The 23,334-nt window shown below is 40.8% G+C and overlaps 2 long non-coding RNA genes across 5 annotated transcripts in view; one reads left to right on the plus strand and one right to left on the minus strand.

Moving 5' to 3' along the window:
- Nucleotides 1–9,432, plus strand: part of LOC136708863 (uncharacterized) — a 103,237-nt gene extending 93,805 nt beyond the window's left edge. Inside the window, exon 4 of the long non-coding RNA XR_010804404.1 lies at nucleotides 9,002–9,432. This is a non-coding gene — a long non-coding RNA (uncharacterized lncRNA). The remainder of the gene's footprint in view (nucleotides 1–9,001) is intronic.
- The window catches only part of LOC136708862 (uncharacterized), a 252,879-nt gene that overhangs the window by 133,518 nt on the left and 96,027 nt on the right, over nucleotides 1–23,334 (minus strand). The gene's annotated exons all lie outside the window — the stretch shown is intronic.

Genomic DNA, 23,334 nt, shown 5'->3' on the forward strand with positions numbered 1-23,334 from the left:
TACAATGTACCTGATAATTGTGCAGGCTGGTTGCTGGGAATATCCTATACCTTACACTTTTTTAAACTCTTGCTGATATATCAGCATTCAAGCCTTTTAGGTTCATTCAAATTCATGTCCATTAACTAGTACTCCTCCTGTTACAGGATGCTATCAACTAGGAAAGGTAAAGCCTAGCACCTGTTCCGACTGAAGTAAGTAAACTTCAGCTAGCACACCAGTAAATATGAAAAGCAGGCCCTTGAAGAAGGCCAATTACTCAGATCCATTATATTAGCTAACAGACACTAATTGTGTAGTACCTTGGAGGAAATAGAGGGTCGTCCTACCCGCCCCGAGAGAGATCAGCTCTGTTCTCTTAAATATATATATAAATAACTGGGGGTTGAATCAGCTGTTAGTTCCAGATAAAACCAGTGCGCAGACTCTTGCAATAAAACTTATTTTTAAACAAGGAGGACACTGATGACCATGATGGGTGCTGCTACTTAAGCATTAGCAGAAAGTTATTAATGTTAACAAAACCATTGGAGCTCATTTGGGATGATAATGAATATACATTTCTACTTAATATATTTTCTGTGGGAATTTTCTCTAATAAATAAACCTTAGTGATAGGTGCTGGACTAGAAGGCAGTATCTCCTCTGTGTGTGTGTGTGTGCGTGTGTGTGTCAGGATGCCGGCTATGATACAAAGTGTTTATACACTGTAATTACTGCATGAGAAATTCGGTGGATTTGTGCCACGTGTGATCTTTAAGCCACTGGATGAAGCCCGTAGTAATTATCTTCTATCTTTTTTCTTTTTTCCACGTAAGCGATAGGGGAAGAGATCACCAGCCCGGGTGTAATTAAAAGAGATGAGGTTGAGGTAGGCAGGCTGTGTTTAAAAAGCTCATTGAGGCCAGCGAGTGGCCGTCATGTGGTCGGAATTAGAAGCATGACAAAGTGGATAGAGAAGGGCTGGCTGATGAAAGGAAGACGAGACTGGAAGGAGGCATCAGATCGTGGCAGAGGCTTCATTCTCTCTGAAAGTTTCCACATGAAAGCCACCCTGGTCTGCAGATGACTATGAATCCTGGGAAAAGGAGTTGGGCTTTGAGTGGGATGGAATAAAATTAAAGCGAGTGTGTGCAAGAGAGGCGTGTGTGTGTGTTTGGGGGAACCGTCTTGAAATAATAGTTGTTAAAAGTACCCAATCACAGCGTCCCCCATATCCCAATCACTGACAATATCTGAAGTTCCGTTCTTAATTTTTACTAATAGTTTCTTAAAGCTACAAAGCTGATGTAGATCAGAATTTATCAGAACCAATTAGTAATATCTCTCTAACGTACCTCAGTTATCATCAGCAGCTCCTCTGGGAAGGCCATACACTTAATTTTGGGACATTGCTGTGAGGCTGACTGCATTCAGACACAACATCACTACTCCTTAGAAGCAGTATCCACAAACATTGTGTACTTTGGTGTCTGTGGTGGACTTGGCAACAGCAGAAGAGATGCAGTTAGTGAGGCCCTGATCAAGCTTGTTGCCCCCGATCCGAATAATTTAATATTGAGTATCTGCCGATAGAGTCCCAATTCCTAGATAATATTGTTACACAGTGCAGTCTTCACGTACTTTATAGCTATATCAGCCCACTGTATCTGCTTGACACTGAATATCTCGCATTAAACTGTCTATCTAAGATGCTGTTTTTTCACAAAGTAAAACAAAAGATGTCTTCACAAACAGCTCAAATTCCTCCTAGTGCAACACTGCATTAGTAAAAATAAAACACGTAAAAACGAATAATAATCCCAGTACTAATTTAAAGTACTTGAGAAGCTTAAAATTCACGGTCACAACAAATAAACATACTTCCACTCAGTCCAGCAGCTGCTGCTTCAGAATTATGAAAACCCAGAGAAAACAGGATTAGATTTATAATGCAAGCTCAATAAAGCAGAATCAGATCAATGAAATAATGCCGTGATCAGTCCTGATACTGATCTCTGAGAAACTGTAACGTTACTACAAGGAAGCCTAAATAGGCCGACTCAGGTCCACATTCTCCACAGGTTCAGTATACAGTTGTTCAGGAGTGAAAGTGGTTTTTGAGTGTTTGTTTAAACAGAAAACCTAGAAAGCAGAAACTAGATTAAGTTTATTACTAGATTTTTCAATCCTACACAAACAAAACTAAATTAGGAGATCCATGGTGCAGATGGAGTTCGTGTGTGATTATTAACCCCTGCCGCAGACAAGTCCAGAATCTGTCCTGGGTGAGGACTTGAGTATTTGGGACAAGTGTAAATACGCTCGTAGATATAACAGATTTGACATTTTTCATTCATAATTAATCTTTCAGATCTTTGATTCCTTAGTCCTCACTTCATCTGTCAGTCCTGATACTACGTCAGATGAAACTTTAAGCTACTGTGAAGTGTGTGCTGACTCCTATAATCACCTTCCATGAGCCAATGCAGGAAACCATCCAGCACTGACCACTGTCATGTTGCCACCATTGAAGGCTGTGTCTGCTGGTAGTCCTGGGGCACCTCTGTATGGTATGTGCCTAGTGCCCCTAGGGAAAGATGGTGGAATAGGCAGAGTGGGAAGCAAATGAAGCCAGCTGTGGCCCTCTATGCCCACTGACCATTCGATACTGGACACTACCCCATATCCCCCAGCAGTTTAACCATGCTGTCAACTGGTATAATTACTCGACCACAGGATCGCTGTCAGCTCACTGTCTCACTCTGCCAGTTGAAGGCAGCTGGAGAATCCACAGAGCTGTTCGCTCTCCCTACCCATGATGCCCGGGACACATGGGTTATTAAAAGGGAAGTGTTACGGGATAGCAGTTTAACCCCTCTCCCAGATGAAAGTCGAAGCCTGTGTGGGCAAGTGTCAGTCACACTATTGATGAGAAACATATGAAGGAAAAATAAATGTAAATACAAAAGAACAACCTATGTGAAATGTACTGACTGCTCAGATCATTGAGACATTATCCTCAAATTACTGAGCACAGTACCCACCCGACAAGCAAAGGTGAGGTTAAATGGTGTAAAACACATGGCCAGAGTGGAGTCATGAGAAAACTGAGCCAAAACATGCATAAAGAGTGCATAAGGAATAGAACAATGTAAAGTCAGTGAAACATTGAAGAAAGAGTGGCTATTGCTGCTTCACACTTGAGCCGTGGGTCATTCTCATTTAAAGAAACAGGTTCTGAAACAAATTATTCTGAATTTGTTTGATCCTTGCAGTATTTTACCCAAAGCATGTCACAGGCATTTCAGTAACCACAAAGAGAACGGTGTTAACTTGTTGGAAAAGCAGCATGCATCATTCAATAAAAAATTCTAACGTTTTTGTTCATTGTAAAATTTTAAATCAGTACTGAATTTGTGTTCATACCTGGATTTGTATTGAATTTGAATTTAATAATGTTATTGGAGCATGTAGTTTTGTGAAAAGCCTTTCATATGTAGCTCACTCACATGTATGTAGCAGGCTGTAAACTCCCCACAAGGGGGCAGTAGTCTTAGTCTTTTTTTTTTTTTTAGGCTTTCTAAAAGCAGTGCTTCACATCAGTGAGGGTACTGACCCCAAATGTGAGAGACTGAATGTAATTCAAATGTTAATATAACTCATAACGTAACTACTACTAAGGATTAAAATAGGTACAAACCTATTTCAAATGGACTTCAACAGCATTAGTGTTTTCCAAAGCACAGTAAATTATATTTAATTCTCAATATGTACAACATGCTAAATGTTAAAATACAAAATTTCTCTATTACAAGGATCAAGCTGACAACACATTTAAAATAATAATAATAATAATTATAACCCATTCCCTGTTGTGTTATTAAATATCGAACCATAAACCAGATCTGATTCATTTGAGGGACGCACCTCCAAAGTGGACTGGAGATTTTAACAGGCTATATTTGATTAGCTTATGGAACCATAAAGATCACCCCAGCACTTTAGGAAAACGTGGGTGTATGAACACATTCGCACCAAACGCATATACACACCCACCAAGCTTCCTCTGAGAGCTGCAGTGGGCCTGCTGTTGTTTTGCGAGACTTGAGGGTTTTTGGGGAAAATAATGAGCTCATCGCTCTAGCCCCAAGGTACCGCTGGCAATTACCATGATCCATGCTCGCTCTCAGTGGGGCCCTTTCTTTCCTCTCAGGTTTTCCGGGACAGAGAGGGAAGACCTGCACTGGGAGCAGACATTTCTTTTCTTCTGACATCTGGATTCAAGGGAGGGGAAGGGGGAGTGGGGGTTGAGGCTTCGATTCAAAGCAAGGAATCTGTTGCTAAATATGCCCACTTTATTCATGCAGCAGTAATGAAAATGGCCCCCATCCAAGAGGCACCAAAACACGTCCTTGGAGTTGGAGTTGGCGGCTTCAACAAATTAACAAAGACTCGAGCGTGAACCCGGTAAACAAGCGAAGGGATTAATTGCTTGTTCACGCTCCGAAGCCCTGAACTGCCATGTGTTTGCAGGTTCACACACCATTTTTTGTGATAAAAATCAATATAGCTTTACAGTAAACTGGAACTTAACTATTTACTGATACTGTGAATAAAATCTGCAGCAGCCAAATTAATATTAATCAATGCATGTTCCTTCAAGAAAATAGTTTTTGTCGGAGGTCAGTTATTACACTCAATGAAGACGGTCATTATGCTCTATGCTATGATTAGAACAGAGTAAAACAGAGTGGGAGGTGCTTAAAATCTAATATCTAAATCATATTCTAATGTGTTTAGCAGTTGCAGAGAAGAAAGTGTGGCCCCTTATTTCTTTAAACTCCTGAAAGACTTGGTGTCCCCAAAAAATATAAATAGTCCAGTTTGTCCACTTGTAATGTTTGGCAGATGCAACTCATTGGTCACCTCTTGTCAACTTCAGTTAAGTCCAGTGGTGGACAGTAGCGCAGAGTGAGCACCTGAGGCAGTGTTGACTAAATCGCAGTCGCACGACATGCTGTCTACACTATCCCCGTGATAGCTGCACATGCTCGCTCCTCCTGTTAAGTGAGCCTGACATCATATATAATTGACAGTTTTTCATCTCTGGCCTCAGGCATGACTGGGGCCTTTGTTTCCTTTGTCGATTCCATCTTGATTCTTCGCACCCTGGCTCAGGAGAAAAAAATATATATGTACATGTGAGTTTATGATTTCTTATACCTTTGGACATATGAATCCAGTGGATTTACTGGACTATTCATGGAATGTGTCTAGATGTAGTTCACGTTTATGCAGTAGCAATTAAATGTAAACATGCTGTGTCACAGCACATATACTACAATCGATGAGTTAAATGGAGAGGCAAAATTTGTTGTAGGCGAGTACACACAAGCACACACCTGGAGCAGAGGACATGCACCACCGTGGTCATTGAACTGGGGTTGGGTTGCCATGCTGCGAAAGCATTGTTCATTCACTGCATTACCATTCTAGTGAATCTGTATATTACAATAATGTATTAATCCTTGAGATTAAAACTTCAAACAAGGTGTAGTCATGTTTTGGGATGAGGGAGAACCCAGAAAAAGCCTCCTCTTAGCGATGTACTTAAACGAGCATCTTATTTCACACTTCAGCGGACACCACAGTCGATTTCTGTGCATAAAGGGCAAGAACCACAAGTGAATGGCCTTGACCTTCAACCTTTTCAGACAGCAAAGCACTGAACAGTAGTATACTTCGGCAAAGGTCATCACTCGAACTAAGCTGTTGCCAATAAAGTGTTGCTTCATTCACAAAGGCAAAACGCTCTTCAATTTCTAAATGAATATAACTCAAGCATATATAAAATATATATATAAAATATATATAAATATAAAAATCTTATCCATCACTACACATAGCTTCCAGTCAATCAGTTTAGAAAGTATTGCCAGTTCAAGGATGCTGCTGTGATCTGATCTTTAATCATTTCAGTGTGTTTGTTGTTGAGGTCCCACAGAGAGCTGAGAGCCTAACTTGAGAGGAATAATGAGGGGAGGGGGGACAATGGAAAAGGGATGGGGGGAAAAAAGGCTTCATTTTTATGCCTGAGAAACTGGCAGGTACATGGCATGTGCGCGCACACACACTCATATCATGGGCGATCCCTTATTAGATTCAATATCATCACTAGAGCAATAAAGAAAAAGGGTGTTTTTCATTCCTCTGCGAACTTATTAACAAGCTTACTTTATCCTTTAAGGCTCACACTTAATTGCGTTTTGAGGGGAACTAGGGCTCAGCTCGAATGCCTAATGAGGGGTTTTGATTAAGACAAAGGGTGTGTTTCGTATTACATATTTTATTTATAGTTCATTTTCATGATATTAGTTGCAAATGGCAAATCTCTCCCAGTTTTACACACTTGATATTGGAAGTTGTAGCTAAGAGCCTGAGCGACGGATGAACAGCTACATGTGGTCAATCAGCTCTGGTTGTAGTTCTGGCTGATGGGCTCCGTGGCTTTAGAGCCCATCAACAGTCAGAGCTTGTTAAGATGAGTGATGTCACAGCTGACAAACGTGCACTTTCCAGTCTCCTGCCTGTCGGGGAGCAACAATTTATGAGCATTTGTATGTTTTGTGGCAATGGATGAGTACAGCATAGGGTTGATTAACCCTTTAAAGTCTCCTTACAAGCAGCATTAGTTATTTTGTGATGCTATTGAAGTAGAATGGCTAAATATTACATATATAATGCCAGAATAGGTTCTTTACATGGTTCTACAGATGAACCACCTCCGCTCCAAGGGAGAAAAGCACTTTACCTTGTAGATGAGTTCTGCACACTTACACTTTAAGGTAAAGGCCCTAAATAGAACCCTGATATAGGTAAAGCATCTCAGAAATTTGAATTTTCTTTAAAATGCCTTTTATTCACAGAACTCCTTTGGGTTTGGGAAAGAAACTTGGTTTGGCATATGGCATTGTTTAAAGAAGACTCTATTTGGGTTTTTGGGTTGGTTTGTTTTTTTTAATCTCAGCAATCATTCATTGTCTCCAATGTCACATCAGCGAGTCACACACAATTGCACACAGTGTGACCAGTCTTGATGGTGGCAAGCTCATGATTCCTTGAGAATGGAGACGCAAGTGCAACACCATGACAATGCCACTGAAAGATTTAACACATCAGAAGAGAATGCAAACTCCCCAGATCTGTCACATCAGCTGACCGATTTACTAGCTGAGAAAGGGTGGCAGGGGAAGCGTCATCAAGCTCACCCTGAGAGCAAGGTCAGTTGTGCTCTTTAGGTCTCCTGGCCATGAACAGCTTAGGCATCAATTTGGGGGCCCTTTTAAACATGCTAAAAGGTGAAAAATCAAACAAATAAAACAAAAAATAGGAGGATGCCCTTGAAAGGTTTAAGGATGAGTTTATGGGAGTGTGAGCCATTAGCTACCCCACAGAGGGTCCTGAAACAGCCCCTATTGTCCTGACCACAGCCTCCACGGAGAGTCTCCAGTGGTCCAGACAGGGGCCATGAGTTGTGACTCACGCTCAGCGTCTACCCTGAACCAAGAGGTTCTTCTACAAACGCTTACTCAGACCTCTCCTGCTCTCTGCATGAAGCTGTAATGTAAACTGTATGCAGCAGTGGTTGTGATTAAATCCTGGCTCTGAGCTCTCTGAGAACTGAGCGTAAATGCGCTGCTAGTGTTCAAGCCCCTTGTTGTGGCCAATCCAGCACTGGGCTAATTGCGCTGACGTAACCGTTGGTGTGCTAAACTCATTCTGATCCATGGAAGTCACAAAGGTGGCTTTCTCAACCGCAAAGTAATTGCCCGTCAATTAAGATGTAAGTTATTGCAGGCTGCTGATGCCAGATGAGCACCAGCCAATTACAGAGAAGCCTAACGTCACCAGAAAACTATACATTTACTGCTCTATACCTACCCTTCATGCATGGAGTCATCTTGGCTGTATCCCTGAGTTTTACAGGAATTCCCAGTAATGTATAGCTAACCAGGGTACACCCAGAATCCAACCAATGAGCAGCTCCTGCTTTCCCCTTAAGACTTGACTCAGACACTGGCTGAAGGAACAAAAACTGATGACAGTAAAAAGATTACCATCATTCAAGATGGCCGAACTTGATACTGCCAGATTTATTTTAGCTGTTTACAATCTTTATACTTTAACATATATTAGCATATGTATACATTAGCTTGTGTTTGCACCTTTTTTGCACTGCCTACTTTTCCTTTCATTCATATTTTTGCTGTGCAGTGTGTGATGTGCTAATGTCCCTATTTGTGGGTTGAGGCCAAGGTTTTTGCCTCCAATCGATATTTCTCCTGAAATCTGGGATGTTGTTTCTCTGTTAGCTGCATTTACAGTTCGCTACTCTTCTGACTAGGCTTTACACAATGTTGGAGCATGTCTGTTAGGACTTTTATTTAGGTATTTATTTATAGTTGCACTTATATAGCACATTTCTAGACACCCAAGGACACTTTATAATCAACACTACACAGAACGCCATTCCGTTCACCACTCGGTCAACACACTGGCGAGAGGCGGCAGACAAACACACACACCTTACTCTCAACCAGGAATGACCATCTACCTGGAGTACTGAATCAGGATGTTACTGGTTGGTGCTTTGACATCCTGAAAGTAGCTCTTTGATCTAATGCTAGGGGGCTTTATACTGCTTTAGCCCACACTTGGCATTGAGAATGGTAACTTGAGCTCATCTCCAGTCCCATTTGATTTCATGCCTTTCTAATTTTAAACTTAGAGCCATGCAAAAATAATTGAATGTGTGTTCCCAAATATGTAAGTAGCTTGTTGGCTACATTGAGTATGAGTTTAACAATGAATTATGTTGATTTTCCTGAACTATTCCATTGATGAATGGAAAATAAGGGATAAACCCAAGATGATTCTAAGATTTCTCCAAGATATATAGCAAGCCTGCTATACCCCCGAGTCTAACTGATGAGCCACTTCTGCTTTCTCTCTTTTGAAGGTGTTTTTTCTAGCCAGATGTTGCCAGACCCGCATTCATCACTGGTGGGCAGGTCTTGGAGCAAGCAGAAGTTTGTGGGAGGACTGCTGCTTTCCTCAGAATGAGAAGTCCAGAATCAGCAAAGACATGTTGGAGGAGGAGGAGGCGGCAGCTCATCTCCCCCATAGGCACTGGACCCAGGGCTCGGCCTCAGCCCAACCCCTCCACTCTATTACCGCTCCTGTTGCTACAGGGTGCTGAGCCATAGAGAACTCTGACCCTGGACTTATTTTCAAAGAAGGCCTTTAACCCACCCCCTCCCCCCGAATTTCATATACTGTGAGTCAGGAGTGAGGTGTAAGTTAATCTTTTTCTTTTCTCAGAAGAACCAAAAAAGGTAAATAAAAAAATAACTATATATATTTAGAAAAATAATTAAAAAAAAAATAAAAACAGACTTATACCAGTGGACATTAAGAACAAGTAATTCATGTATATAACCAAACTGTATTAAAAATATAATTTCATTTTTGAAAGTAGTTGGTGTCCACATTTGTCACAGCTTTTATTACTTCTGGAACATGTGCTTTCAGATATTTTCCCCAAACTCTTAAAGAGCTTCAGGCCAAAAAAGCTGGTTACATTTATCAAAAATCTGAGTTGAAAGGTGGTCTTGATTATTAAAAAAAATCTGCTTGAGTTTTGTTTCAGTTGTCCATCAGGTGTTGCATGGCCATTAAAACCCCCATTTAAACATTCAATACATTTTTAAACACCGGGTTTGTACACTTCCTCCTTTTATGTCCCCTTCCATATCTAATCTCACCAGAAATATGTCTTAAAAATTAATAACTTATAGTTAATGAGCATGTTTTACCATATAGGGATTAAGATTAGTCCTGGGATACAAAGCATTTTGAATTGTGATTTTCTATTGAAAACAGGATGTAGTCCTATAGCTCATCAGGCCTAATTCCTCTCTGAGAAACCAACCCTAAACGATTGGGGTAGCTTCTGACATTTGCACAGCGCTGCAATTTGTCAAACTCCTTCAAATGAATTAAGGTTTACATTTGTATACGTATTTTTGATGATTCTTTCAAATAATACAGTCCTAATCTAATGTTTGTACAGCTGCGAGCAGTACATTCAGAGGAGAGCTGAAGTTGGAGTCTGTTTCTAATGATCTGACAATTAAACGCTGGAACCGCTGTAAGCTGTATTTTTTAAATCCTCAAATCCTTAAACACCCTCCAAAAATCATTTACAAAAAAATACCAGCTTCTAAAAGGCTATCTATTGAGCTGTGTACATCTCCATTCTTATTCTGCCCCGAATCAATTGTTTTCTCTCTTTCTCTCCTTTTTTTTTCTTTTGTAAATCAATTTCTGCTCCAGGCTAGTCTTCCTTCTAGGCAGCATGTGCTTTGATTCCGTCTCCCACCTCGGCTTGGCGGAGGAGCGCAGCAGCCTTGAGTTCTTTGAGGGATTTATAACCCTCCCCCTTCCCCGGTTTGTGCTTACTGACTCCAGCACAGACTTTATCTGCCTGCCTCCACGGGACCACTGACGATGTGGAGTTCTAAACTTTGGCAAGACTCAATGGGAATATTGTCAAAGCACTGTAGTGCCTTCCAAAGCAGACACACCTGCAGGGCCCATGTCCTTCAAAGCCACGATCAAAAAGAGTTCATTATAAAATTATGTCTAGCACATCTGACTTTTCCACTTGAAAAACAACCTTGGAAAATCAAGGTGGGTTAATGAACATTCAGACGAACCTCGTTTGAGGCGTGACCGGTTTTGGGTCTTTCACTGAAAACAGTTTTCAAATCTCATTGATTTTAAATCTCAGTTGGAGGGGGCACTGATTCCACTTCAACAGGGAAATAAAATAAATACATAAATAAAAAGAAAACCGCAAATTAACCAACGTATTCACTGCGTTCATTACAATTATTTCAGCAGTAGCATTTAACTTTCACTGTGCAGCATTTAAGCACTCCACGTTTCCCCAGATCAGAGGCAGCAGATTGTGATGGATTGTAAAACTGGTCTGCTGTATCTACCGCCATCTCGTGTAAAACAGCACCACCTCTTGACAAAAAAAGTGCACTACACTGTTTGGCCACTCTGACCACTTTGAGCAGATATAGGTAGGGGTTTAATGTCTCATGAGAGGGTAGAGGTTTCAGTGACCACTGTATTAGAATCCCCTACCTGATTCATTAGCCACTTTATTAGGAACCACTACATACTTCCACTCACTGGCCACTTAATTTGAAATCCTACATTTACCTATTTCCGCACATTTGCCACTTTATTAGAAACCCCAACATACATCCACTCACTGACCAAACTCCTATCCACAATGACCTCCACTCACTAGTCACTTGATTGGAAGCCTTATTCCACATTAAAAACCCATTACCCCTAGTGTCCACTTTATTAGAAACCCCCTACCACTACATTTCTAGGTACTGTCATTTCTTAGGGCTGTCCATTGACAAAGGCCTAGAACTTAATCTTGTTGGGGGGTGTAATTATTTCTTCATAAGGATATTAGTGTTAATTTGACTGAGATTCTTATCAAATGTCCATGTGTCTGAGGAGAATGAACAGGCCTGGTTGAGACGGAGAGTAATGGTGCTTTATTAACTTGTTAACAGAGAAAGCAGAGGAACTCCTGAGAAGAACGTTTTAATAGCTCTTTGAACCTCTGGGTGTTTCAGCACTTTTTTTTCTCCTACACCTGTTTAACAGCCTCATAAAGCAGCCCATGTGTTGGCGACCCTAAATTTCCCTCCCACTGAATTAGAGGCTCATGTTAAATTTTTATTAACCCGTTAAAACGAGCTACTTGGCCATTATAAATCAACCAAAAAGAGAAGGTTTGTATTAGTGTTTGTTTATACTGAAACCCATGGAAACCCTTCCAGAGCAGTTTTAGGATTTTGCTTTATTTGGAAAGCTGTATTTAATAAAAGTGTATATTGTTCTGTGTTTGAAATAAACTTCAGCAGTGTGTCCAAATACAATTATTCTTACTTTTTAGTGGGTTAAATCTTTGGGCAATATTCAAGCCACACCTGGCTTTTCTGCTTGCTGAGGTTGGGTTTTTCTTTCCATGACATGGGCTTGGAAACTAAAGTTTAGGAAGAGACCTCCCTGTGTGCACCCGCCACAGTTACAGCTCAGGACGGCCTACAGATACGCATCAAGCTTCTATCAAAGGAGGATGCTGGTGAGATTGGAGAGAATGTGTTTATTGGGTGTATTTAGCCCTTTGTGGAGAGCAGATGACCCCAGAATCAGGGTAATCTCTATATCAGCACTATGATCTGTCACTTGTACTTCAGTTAAATCTAAAAGCCCTCCCCTAAGCACAAGTATGGGTTTGGACTTTCTTGAGCATTGTCAAGTAGTAATACTTTTTATTTAATTCAATACACTAGAAAGGAATGATAATATTTTTACTGAAGTATATTTAGGTATGTGGCACGGTGGTGCAGCAGGTAGCGTCGCAGTCACACAGCTCCAGGTACCTGGAGGTTTTGGGTTCGATTCCCACTCCAGGTGACTGTCTGTGAGGAGTTGGTGTGTTCTCCCTGTGTCCGCGTGGGTTTCCTCCCACAGTCCAAAAACACACGTTGGTAGGTTGATTAGCGACTCAAAAGTGTCCGTAGATGTGAGTGAGGACTGGCGCCCCCTCCAGGGTGTATTCCCGCCTTGCGCCCTATGATTCCAGGTAGGCTCTGGACCAACCGTGACCCTGAATTGGATAAGCGGTTACAGATAATGGATGGATGGATATTTAGGTATTAAAACTTGTGTGTTTAATTCTGTTAAACTGGGTACATAAAAGTCTACTGTAGGCTTACTGCAAAAGTGGAACTAGAGTTTATTGTAAACATACATGTTTAATAGTTCATAAACTTTGAGCTAAACTGCAGTGCTCCAGCAGATGAATCACCCCTGTAACCCACCCTAGCGTGTGTTTGTGTGGCAGAAAACCATAATTGTAACTTTGTCTGACCATGTAGACTTGTACTTAAAACATATGCACAAAACATACCCCACACCACACCCCCAAAATACATGTATTCCTGCACATGAGCCAGTAAGGATTAGGTTTGTGTGTCTGTGTCTGTGACGGCCACATTCTGACAGACATGTTCCTGAGGGAGTCTGACTGGGAGCTTATTGACAGTGCTGTGTCCAGCTGGCTTCATCTGACCAGTCCCTACTCCACCACCAGGAACTAAGCAAACACCATATTTCCCAAACTGGGAAATGATTCAGGACAATTAGATCCAAGACCCTGGAACTTCCTCCCCAAGCATTATTTCTTATCAATCCTGCCAAACTGAGCTGTGTGAATACTTGAAACCGACTGCTGGCATCCTCCTCGCTTAGGGCAGTGTAAGACGCAACCTAATGATAAAATGTAAATACATGCTTTTAATGTATATAAACAGTTTGAAGTGAAATATGCTCCTAGTCACTTTCAAGCATTGCCATAGCAACATCACATGCAAATTTGGACAGATTTTTGAGAGACTGGGACTGTTAATAAATGACAGTAATAAGTGAAATTCAATGTTTACTGATTATAGAGTTCTTACTGTGTTCACAACAAAAAAAAAATGTTTTTTTTAACCCCCAAGTAGGAGGTTGTGTTTGAGCTCAGGTCCTCATTACTGCCTGAGGAGTTGGGTGTGTTCTCCCCATATCTGAGTAGGTTTCCTCATGGTGCTCCGGTTTCTTCCCACAATTCAAAAAACAAAAACAAAACGTTGGTAGGTGGATTGGCTACTCGCATGTCCGGGGTTGAGTGTCTGAGAGAAAGAGTGTGTGTATCGGCCTGCAAAGGACTGGTGCCCCCTACCGCCTTGTGCCCAGTGATTCCGTGTAGGTTCTGGACTGGATAAACAGTGAAGGTAATCAAAAATATACATTCATTCATTATCAGATATGACAGTACAGACCTAATGAGTAAGTGTTGAATGACTCCAGTTGTCACAAAATGTATAATGTACATATTCAATTCACTTTTTACACTGAAACATCACACTCTATTTGCAGAGTTTTGCATATTAGACTATGTTGGCTATATTCTGATATTTATATTGCCACCAAACACTAAGTAAAAGTAGTACTTGAGCTTGGTGAATAAAGATTGTGATTTGGATTAGATTGGACCATTTCTGTGCTACAGCCAGGTGTGGAGAGAGGAAGCCTGGCCCACCAAAGAAAACATGGTGAAGTGTATGAAGTTGTGTGTACAGTGCTTCATTTGAAGCTGCACTGGGATTAACAGTCCTTCCCCAGGTGTTTATGGGTGGGTGCCTGGCTGCTCCCTCGTTAAAACCCATGGCATGTTTATTTTACATGGTGAAAGGAGGGTTGGAATTAGGTGCTTTTACTTCACTAGGTTCAGACTTTTCATGACTTGGGCTCACATTTGTTTTCCATTTAAACATGGGTGCTGCTATTGATCTTTACGTCTGGTTACATAAGGCAAAAATCAATGGTCTATGTGTCTGAAAGTGATTATATTTACCATCAATTTTAGTTTTAATATAAAAATCCTTCCACAATATACAAGTCCATCACGCTGGTGTAGTTTCTGACCAAAGCTGCTTGACAGGGTAGTTGTAGCTGGTGGAACCGTCTTAATATGGCAGTGACACACACAATCCTAATGTACATCCAGTACATTGTACACACAATGTACATCTTGCAGTAAAGGAACAAACACATGGCATTTTGCAGGTCATGGCTAAGTGACTTATTCAAGGGCAACTCAACCATGGATTGAGGGAGGAAAACATTGCAGTTTCTTCAATCCAGACAAATGGCAGGTAAATTGAGGTTGGTGGAGTGACCCCTAACAACCTTGCCTGTTTGACCATCAAGCGTCAGACTGGTCACCCCCAATCCCAAACCAGGACATCACTGATTGTGCTGGTGATTACTTGGAAAATGAGAATCTAGATAAGCACAATTTCCAGGACTGAACTTTCCAAGAGAGGAAAGATACCCCAGATGTCATCTTTTACAAGCTGAAAGCAAGTCATATTTCAATTTCTGTTTAGCACTTTCAGCTTTTCCCTCTAAAGCAGAGAAATGAATAACTTCATTGTTTTGACAGAAAATGGAAGGGAAAAAAATATAATTGAATAATTGTATAATGAACCTGTAAGGTCAGTTGAGCAATAAGCGGCCAAAGTGTGCAAGTACAAGGAAAGTGATGTGCCAAGGGCAGTAGCAAACTTGAGTGTGTTTAGCTTATCATTAGCATGGTGGAAAGTAACCTTTCGTTGAGTTTAAACCCTCTCACAGGTCACGAGGGGTCACAAGTTGGGCTCTTGACACTAAAGTAATAGCTGAAAGAACAGAGGCTGACTGTATGATCTCTGGGATGTCTGCTTTCCCATTTCATAGCACCACATCTGGCAAAACACAGGAGCCTGTAGTCTTGTGTTTGTTTTAATGGGCAGAGAATTTTAACGGGAATAGGCTTCACTAAACCTCAGCGGGAGTATCAGGGGAAGTGCTGTCAAGCCTGGGTGATGTGTTACGATGTGCATAATATTTACAGGTAGCATTGAGGTATGGGGAGACACTGGATGTTTCTCATCAGATGGCCATGTGAGACATCAAATAGATGCAAGTATACTATTTATAGTAAGAGCAGGAAGGATGTGGTTTTTAATCATCCAATTTTCTGCAACCAACTGCAGTGTGAAAACCTCTGCTTATGCCATTAAATGCCAGTATGAGTACAACAAAAGCCTGTTAACTTCCATAGAAACCATGGTCCTCATTCCATTTTTTTTGCTTCCTAAGTTCATTTTATGTACAGTACACTTTGGTTGCAATGAACCTTCTAGAAGAGGAAAGTATTTGGAAGTGATGATAAATCTATAAAATTGTTAATAATGGCTTGTAATCTAATTTAATTAATAAATGATTCTGTTTTTTTACCCTTGTTGTTCACTGACCACTTCTACTGTAAATATGTTCAAGAACTAAAGCTGGAATTTTTTTTCCCCTAATGTTGCTGGTGGTTTAGTCTACTTGAGCCATGTATGTTCATATTTGATATGATCGTGCTTCAAGTGTTTAAACAGACTTGTGGGTGTTAACTTTGGTCACTGAAATTTTCAGGTTTACATCTGACTTCTTTATATTCAGGGACATCTTCACTATGTCAAAAACACATCCAAACTACAGACAGAATTTGTGTTGATGATAAAAATCTGTTTGAGACCACTTACTGATTAAATTCAGGACATAAGCCCTGACAACACCTGGGATCTGCATGCGTCCCGTGTGATTGGATCATAAGCGGCCAGCACCATGTACAAGTGTGAACAGGGTAAAATGCATCCCAGAGACAAGGTAACCAAATTATTCAAATCATCGTTGGATGTGGTCTAGGATGCAGCAGGACATGCTACATCACATCTGTAATGTGAATGGTAATTTGTCCTTGTGTTTTCAAAAACAGTTAAGCACTGCCCATATCTACCACAGTCTTTCTTTTTCAGTGTCTCCTGTTCATAAGATGGCCTTGCAGACCTTGGGGTTGCAAAGTTTTATAACAACACATGCCTAAAACTAATGCAGTGGAAGTGACTTCATTCACAAGTGGTCACAGACGCATTCAATTAACAGGCATAAAAGGCTGTGTTTTGGCACTCACTTATGATTTAATCACCCAAGACACATGTAAAATGCCAGGTATGAACTGGGCATCTTAATCTGACAAGCACCAACAAAAGAACTAAAAATCTCTATTTCAGGAGGCTGTACATATTGGAGGAAAATTTTTCTGTTGAGGAAGACGACAGCTCAGTTTTCTTAATTCTATGCAACAATTTTCTAAATACTGTAACTGCAGTGGTTACACAATTATTTCACCATTTCTTACTGATATTACACCTGCATAGGTGCTAGCTTGCAAAAATGCTATCTGAGCAGAATCAGTGACATGAAGGGACATGGTTCACTGTGAGAAAAAAAAGATACTGGAACTGCACAGGTACACTGTCACTAAAAAGGTACAACATTGGCTTTAAACAGTTTGTAAACTTTCATTAAAAACTGTGTAAATAAGAATTAAACAAGTCCTGGGGATGAAAAAGGATGTATAAAATTAAAAATAACCTTAAAATTCTACAGTTAATAGAATAAGGTACAATTATCTTCCTTTCAGGGTACCAACAGTGACAGTTTTTCCTCAGAGTAGAATGGGGAGATATTATAATCATACACAAGATGTCAAAGAGATGTCCTATGCCAATCAATTAGTCACATAGGGCCCACCCCACTCTCTTCTTAATGGCAGCCACATCATTTCTATTATTCCAAACCTACAGCTAGACCCCTAAGGTTGCTGTGGCCGTTTAGGATCCGATTGGCAACCAACTACCCTTAACATCTACGGTTACTCACTGAGCCCATCAACTGAGTACCCGACCCACTCACCGCATCACTAGCTCTTCACAGGGGCCATCAGGTAGCCACCTCCACTCACTGAATTAAGATCACAACACCTCCAACGCTGGCTCAACAGTGAAGAATGGCATCCCAGACCCACTCCCGTAGCTTTACAGTCCTACCTTACACTTAAGTATCAACAACCGTATATCCACACTGGTCTCCCTGGTGACTAAGGCTGTACCTAGCCCCACTGGCACCGTTAAAGCATGCTCAGTGCCACCAGTTCCATGTGAACTTTACATGTTACATCACGAACCAACACAACAAACCCTCTACAGTGCATTTCCCCAACTAGTCGTTCTCTCCTTATCCACAACCACCGACTAGACCTTTCAGCTGCTTCTGATAACTACTTCACAGCTGCCCATGCAGGGACGTGGCAGACTTGGCTTAAGAATCCCCTAACATCCATCTTCACCGGTCTAACACGTGCCTGCCACCCACCATTGACATGCCTGATGTTTAAAAAGGTACTAAAAAGTTTACATTTAAAAAGTTAACTATTCAAAACAATTTCAAAATTAGTGGTGAACTCTGCATCCAATAAATATAAAATGTGATTTTTGTCTGTAATTCTATAAACAAACAAACAAAGATGGTTCCACAGTCAATTGTGTTTAAGACTTCAATATTTTGCAGATGTCCAAATGCACTGCAATTCTTAAATGAGATTAAATTGAGACTCAGAGATTATGAAGTCTGCATGTCCGTGTGCTAACATAAGTATTTATGCACTGAAAAAGCATTAGCGTATAAAGGTAAACCTGGATTTGGGAATAGACCGACATGTATGAGGTAAAGTGTGTGTGGCCCAGAGGACAGGCTGGCAGCAGCTGGCAGTAACTCTCTGAACTCCCTCATTAATAAATGATCACAGACTGCCATCTGGACAGGACGCAGGTCTGAATGTGTGTGGAGTCAGTGACGAGGGCAAGCGAGAATCAGCCTGGTCAACACTGGATCTACAGGACTTCTGTTCATGTATAATCCTACTTTTGGGTACGAGAGCGAGAAAGAACACGAGAGAGAGAATTTACCTGGTCAATGAAGCCGAGTTGTAATTACTAACATTTACTCAAGTACATGTGCTTATGTAAAATACTGATGATTTAGACTTTCCTTAGTATTTACAAATGATAACATCTATTCATTTTAGCTCTATTCATTATTCCGTTATTTAAAAGGGATGAGTGTGTGTTTTACTTGGTTGTGTGTTACAACACTGATTTTGGAACTTCAGCATTTTATTTTTAAACCAAAATCATACAAGAGAACTGGAAGTCTCAAACTTAGCTCTGTTTTGCATGTATTAAAAGCATGAAACAAGCTTTAATCATCAGTAAAATAAAAAGATCTCCAAATTTAAACCATCCGTATCTGTAAGAGAAAAATGTTTCTCACTCTTTTTCCATCTCTCTCTCTCATCTAAATTTGATTCCAGAAGAGTTACTGCACATGCATGTCCACTTGGCGACAGTAAGAGTGCAGCACTGGAGCCTTCTCTGTGCTACAGTTTTTACTCTAGAAAAGATGCACAATGCTTTATCATTAGAGGCAATGATCTCAGAGAATGAACAGGGAGACAAAAGCCAATGCCATAACTGTCTTTGTAGTTCTTCTAAGCCTTACACCCAACAACTCTCCCTGAATGGCCTTCTCTGAACTTCCATGGCTTTTTCTTGAACTCCGCCATGTGCTTGGGTTTATGGCAGGATCACACATGTGGAACAGAGATGTCCATACTGTTCAGTACAGAGCCATGATTTAATGCGAGGCCTATTCTTTCCAAACAGTGACAGTGAATCAAATATCCCACGGTGCACAGGGACTTGGCTACACTCATGTGCAATCACTTTCTATTTTGTCATTGACCCATGTTTAAAACAGAGCAGTGCCTTGTGTACAAAGCTGTACAAAACATTGAGTGATGCTTGAATACTGTATAAATATTTCAATGTATCCAGTAACATTGCTACAACACATACACTGTCTAAATGTTTGTAAACACCCCTTAGAATGAGTCAGTTCGGATACTTTATAGTGTGCCCATTATGGACAAAGACATTAGATTGTACACTGTGCTATATTTCCTACAGAAAACCATGAAAAGGAACAGGATGCTGCAGAGCAGTAGTCACGCTCCTCACGGGGAAGGATCATATAAAGAGGTATATAGCCCCTACTCAGGGGTGTAAGTGTGTGTTCGTTCAAGGGTGATGTAGGACCGCTCTTTATGATTAGGTACAGTGATTCGTCATTTAAAACTAATCATTCAACATTAACAGACTTCACCAATCCTTACAGTAATTGTCCATAATGTAGTGCAAATCCTTCCCAGAAGAGCCCCAGAAAAGCTGCTGCAGCAGCAAGGGGCTATCACACTTTATTAATAGCCCTGAAATCAGAAGAAATGCCACATGAGCAGGTGCCCACAACCTAGACCCTTTAGCTTCACATTAGGTTTCATTGATATCTGCAGCTAAAGCGTGCCAGGTCAGGCTGCTGATGGTACCTGTGGTCAGTCTGTAGCCTGAGCTCTTTTAACCTTATTAACATAAAAATATGCACGGGTCCAGTCAGGACTAAACATCCAGAAACACTGCTTTGTCTTTGAAAAAGAGAAAATTAGAGGTCAAACTGGGTTTCTTTCAGTCAGTCAGAAAGAGAACGGGAGGGAGAGTTCACACAAGGGGCGACCGAGGACGCAAATGAAATGCAGGCCTCCGCAGAGGCTCTTTTGAGTAAAAATAATCACAGGGCCTCGACCCCACAAAACCCTGATGAAAAATTCATGTGGTGGGCTGGAGGAGGGGGGAAGAGGGATGTTTCCACCACATTATGAAATGATACTTATTCATGGCTGAAAGTGCCAACTGTTGCAGTCAACATTGTGTAACACACCACACACTCACCTCTATCCCTCCTGAGCTTAGTGTTGCTTCACACTGAGCCTTCACAATACATCTCAGCTAATGTATATATATTGAAGAGATTCTTTGATTTGCTGTTTTCAGCATACAACTTCATTAATTAACTGCAGATAATGTTTCAAGGTTTATTTGCCATAGTCTCAGTTCAGTTATAATGAACGTTTTGATGTTTGTGTACTTCCTAAACATTGGTGTCCCTTTCATAAACGTAACTGAACAAAGCATGCAGGGCTATAAGCTCATCTACAGCCATTTAACTTGGCTTTATCAAGTTTTCTGACTTCCAATATGAGCTGTGAGTAAAACATTAATAGTGGCCAATGAGCCTCCACTGTACTCTTTTGTAATTAGTGTTAGAGTAGCTTCTGATACAAAGGAATCCATTACAAATTGCAAACTACTAACTACTTTGGCAGGGAGTAATCTCAATGCCGCTAATCTCAATGCATTACATGAGTTACTCTCTAGAAGCCACAAAAGGATAGCCATTAATTTAGAAGCATTTAAGAGGGCACAGCCAGTTCTTCTTGATTCAAATTATAATTGGTTGATACAGCTTGGACATCTACAAACTGGTGAGAACAGCAGCTCTAAACCAGCTGCCTCAATATAACATTTCTGGTACAGTGTGTAAAGCCTACAGAGCTTTTTCTGTTCTTCACAAGGATCTTCATTCATTAGTTTCATATTAACATGATTAAATACTTGAACACGTTGCTCACAGTTTATGGCACTCCCCACGCACTTTCCTGCTAATATTCCTTATTAAAGTTCACCGTCAGCTGTCGCAGGTAGCACAAGCACATGCAAATTACATCCAAGGGACAGGTATGGAAAGTCTATATAGAGGAAATGTTTTAATTGCATCGTGCATAATTAATATCACTCTGTGAGAGATGTGTAACGTGAGAAAAGGGATTCTTATTAAATCAGATACTGGAAATGTGATTACTTTTGCCTGTAACGAGGCAGTGGAATCATTTTCCCCCCAACACTGTTCGTAAGCACTTCCTAATGGTCCATCTGTTGATTCTGTTTGTTAGCCATTTTCTACCCAATCACCTATGGCCCAAGTCTGACCACAGAGACTTTTAACAATTTTTGAGACAGAAAACAGGTGACATGTATTTGTAGAAAGTGCATGTTTATAATTAAGTGTCTAGTGAGAATGAATGTGTAGATTTAAAGACAAGGGCAGCTCTTACCTGAAGGTGAAACAGGAGCCTCTCTAACTTTGCCTCTCCCTTTATATTCTCTCTCAGCTCCTCTCTACATAACAATGAGAGCATTGTGAGTACGTGCTACGGTGTTGAAAGCTCCGAAAATGGATTTTCAAGTTCAGGTTATTACTCTCCTTTAAGCTTACTCTTAATCACGCACCAATCCTGCAGCTGTCAGGGATTGGCCGCACGCTGGATCGATCCATGCAGAATTTGAGCTCTTTTCTTTCTTTTTTATAATCTCCAGGAGTGTAGCCACCAAGCTTAAAGTCTACTCTGCATGAACATGCAAAAGTGTGTGTGAGGGTGTGTATTTAGCTGGTCAGGATTTAGATAAATAAGTCATTTCTACAAAAATTGCCAACTGCAGCTTTAAATAGGTGGCTCTCAAAATGGAGAATACATAAATAAGGGCATGTTATCTAATTGGGTCCAAGAATGTTATAATCTTACAGGCACAAGCACAAACAAACCTACCCAGAACATCAAATTACCTGAATCTTCTGTGTCAAATACTGGCCAATTTATTAATACCTCAGACCATGTTTCCTGAAGACCCTTTGAGACACTAAGCATTTGTAAGTTGGCCCCTGTGTGTGAGGTAGGACCATCTCCGTACAGCATCTGCTGCCTTCATAGGTTTCAGGAGAAGCCGTCATCACAAATCTGCTCGGCCAGCCCACAGCTCCACGCAATAACCTCCAACGCCACTAATTAATCCTTCCCTGTCAGCGAGGCCACTAGCTTATGCAGGCCATTAACTGCATAATCACAACGCTAATGGTCCTGGAGACCATCATTACTGCAATCATCACTCCAATGTTATCACACATCTCCCATATTAGATATGAATAGCGCTTAAAGCAGCTCACGGTTTAAAGACTTGCGCAGCTGGAGTGGCACTGAACTTTCTGCATTCAAAGCACAAGGGTGAATTTTCTGGAAAGTAAACAATTTTTCATTCAGCTTCAGCACACTCTGAATAGCTCATTGCTCTTTGAGTGCATCTCCACTCTAAAGCAGAAACTACAGTGCAACTGTAATCGACAACAAAAAGGATCAAAAGGGAAAGGTTCACTTTTACCACATCTTTACCAAACATTTGTGGAAAGATAGCATTACTGTAGTCTCATTTCTTCTCATACATATTTTCTTCACATTCTGGAAGAACGTTTACACTTGTATGTTTCTCCTCCAATCACCGTTTCAGATACAAGAACCAGTGGCCTGTTCATGGTCTGTTGGGCCAGTGCAAAACTAACACAGCAAACTTCATACACTGAACATCTCCTGGCTGATCAGCTACATTCATGTAAGAGAAAATGTGTAACTTTGATTTTTATTGCAGTGCCATTCCTTTAAAAGGGATTTCAGTCACATCCTCCACGGTGGCCTTGTTTTATACCTGTCGGAGGAAAGGATTAGCACAAAGAAACAGTGGGACGATGACTGTCTGACAAATGAAAACTCACTGAGAAACATCAGAGTGAGTTGCTCTTGTCGATGGAGGAAGGTTTTGTTTACTTTTTTCCCCCTTCACTAGCTCTTGCAGTCTTTTACGGTGGTGTCTGAAACTTGCGTGATATCAAACAGTCCACTGGGAACTTATCACCTTGACAGCATTTGTGCGACAAAAGCGTCACTTTTCTTGTTGAATCTTTGGTGGGCCACCCACAGAGAGAGAGAAAAAGAGG

The sequence above is a fragment of the Hoplias malabaricus genome, chromosome 10 (assembly GCF_029633855.1).
Source record: "Hoplias malabaricus isolate fHopMal1 chromosome 10, fHopMal1.hap1, whole genome shotgun sequence".
Taxonomy (NCBI): domain Eukaryota; kingdom Metazoa; phylum Chordata; class Actinopteri; order Characiformes; family Erythrinidae; genus Hoplias; species Hoplias malabaricus.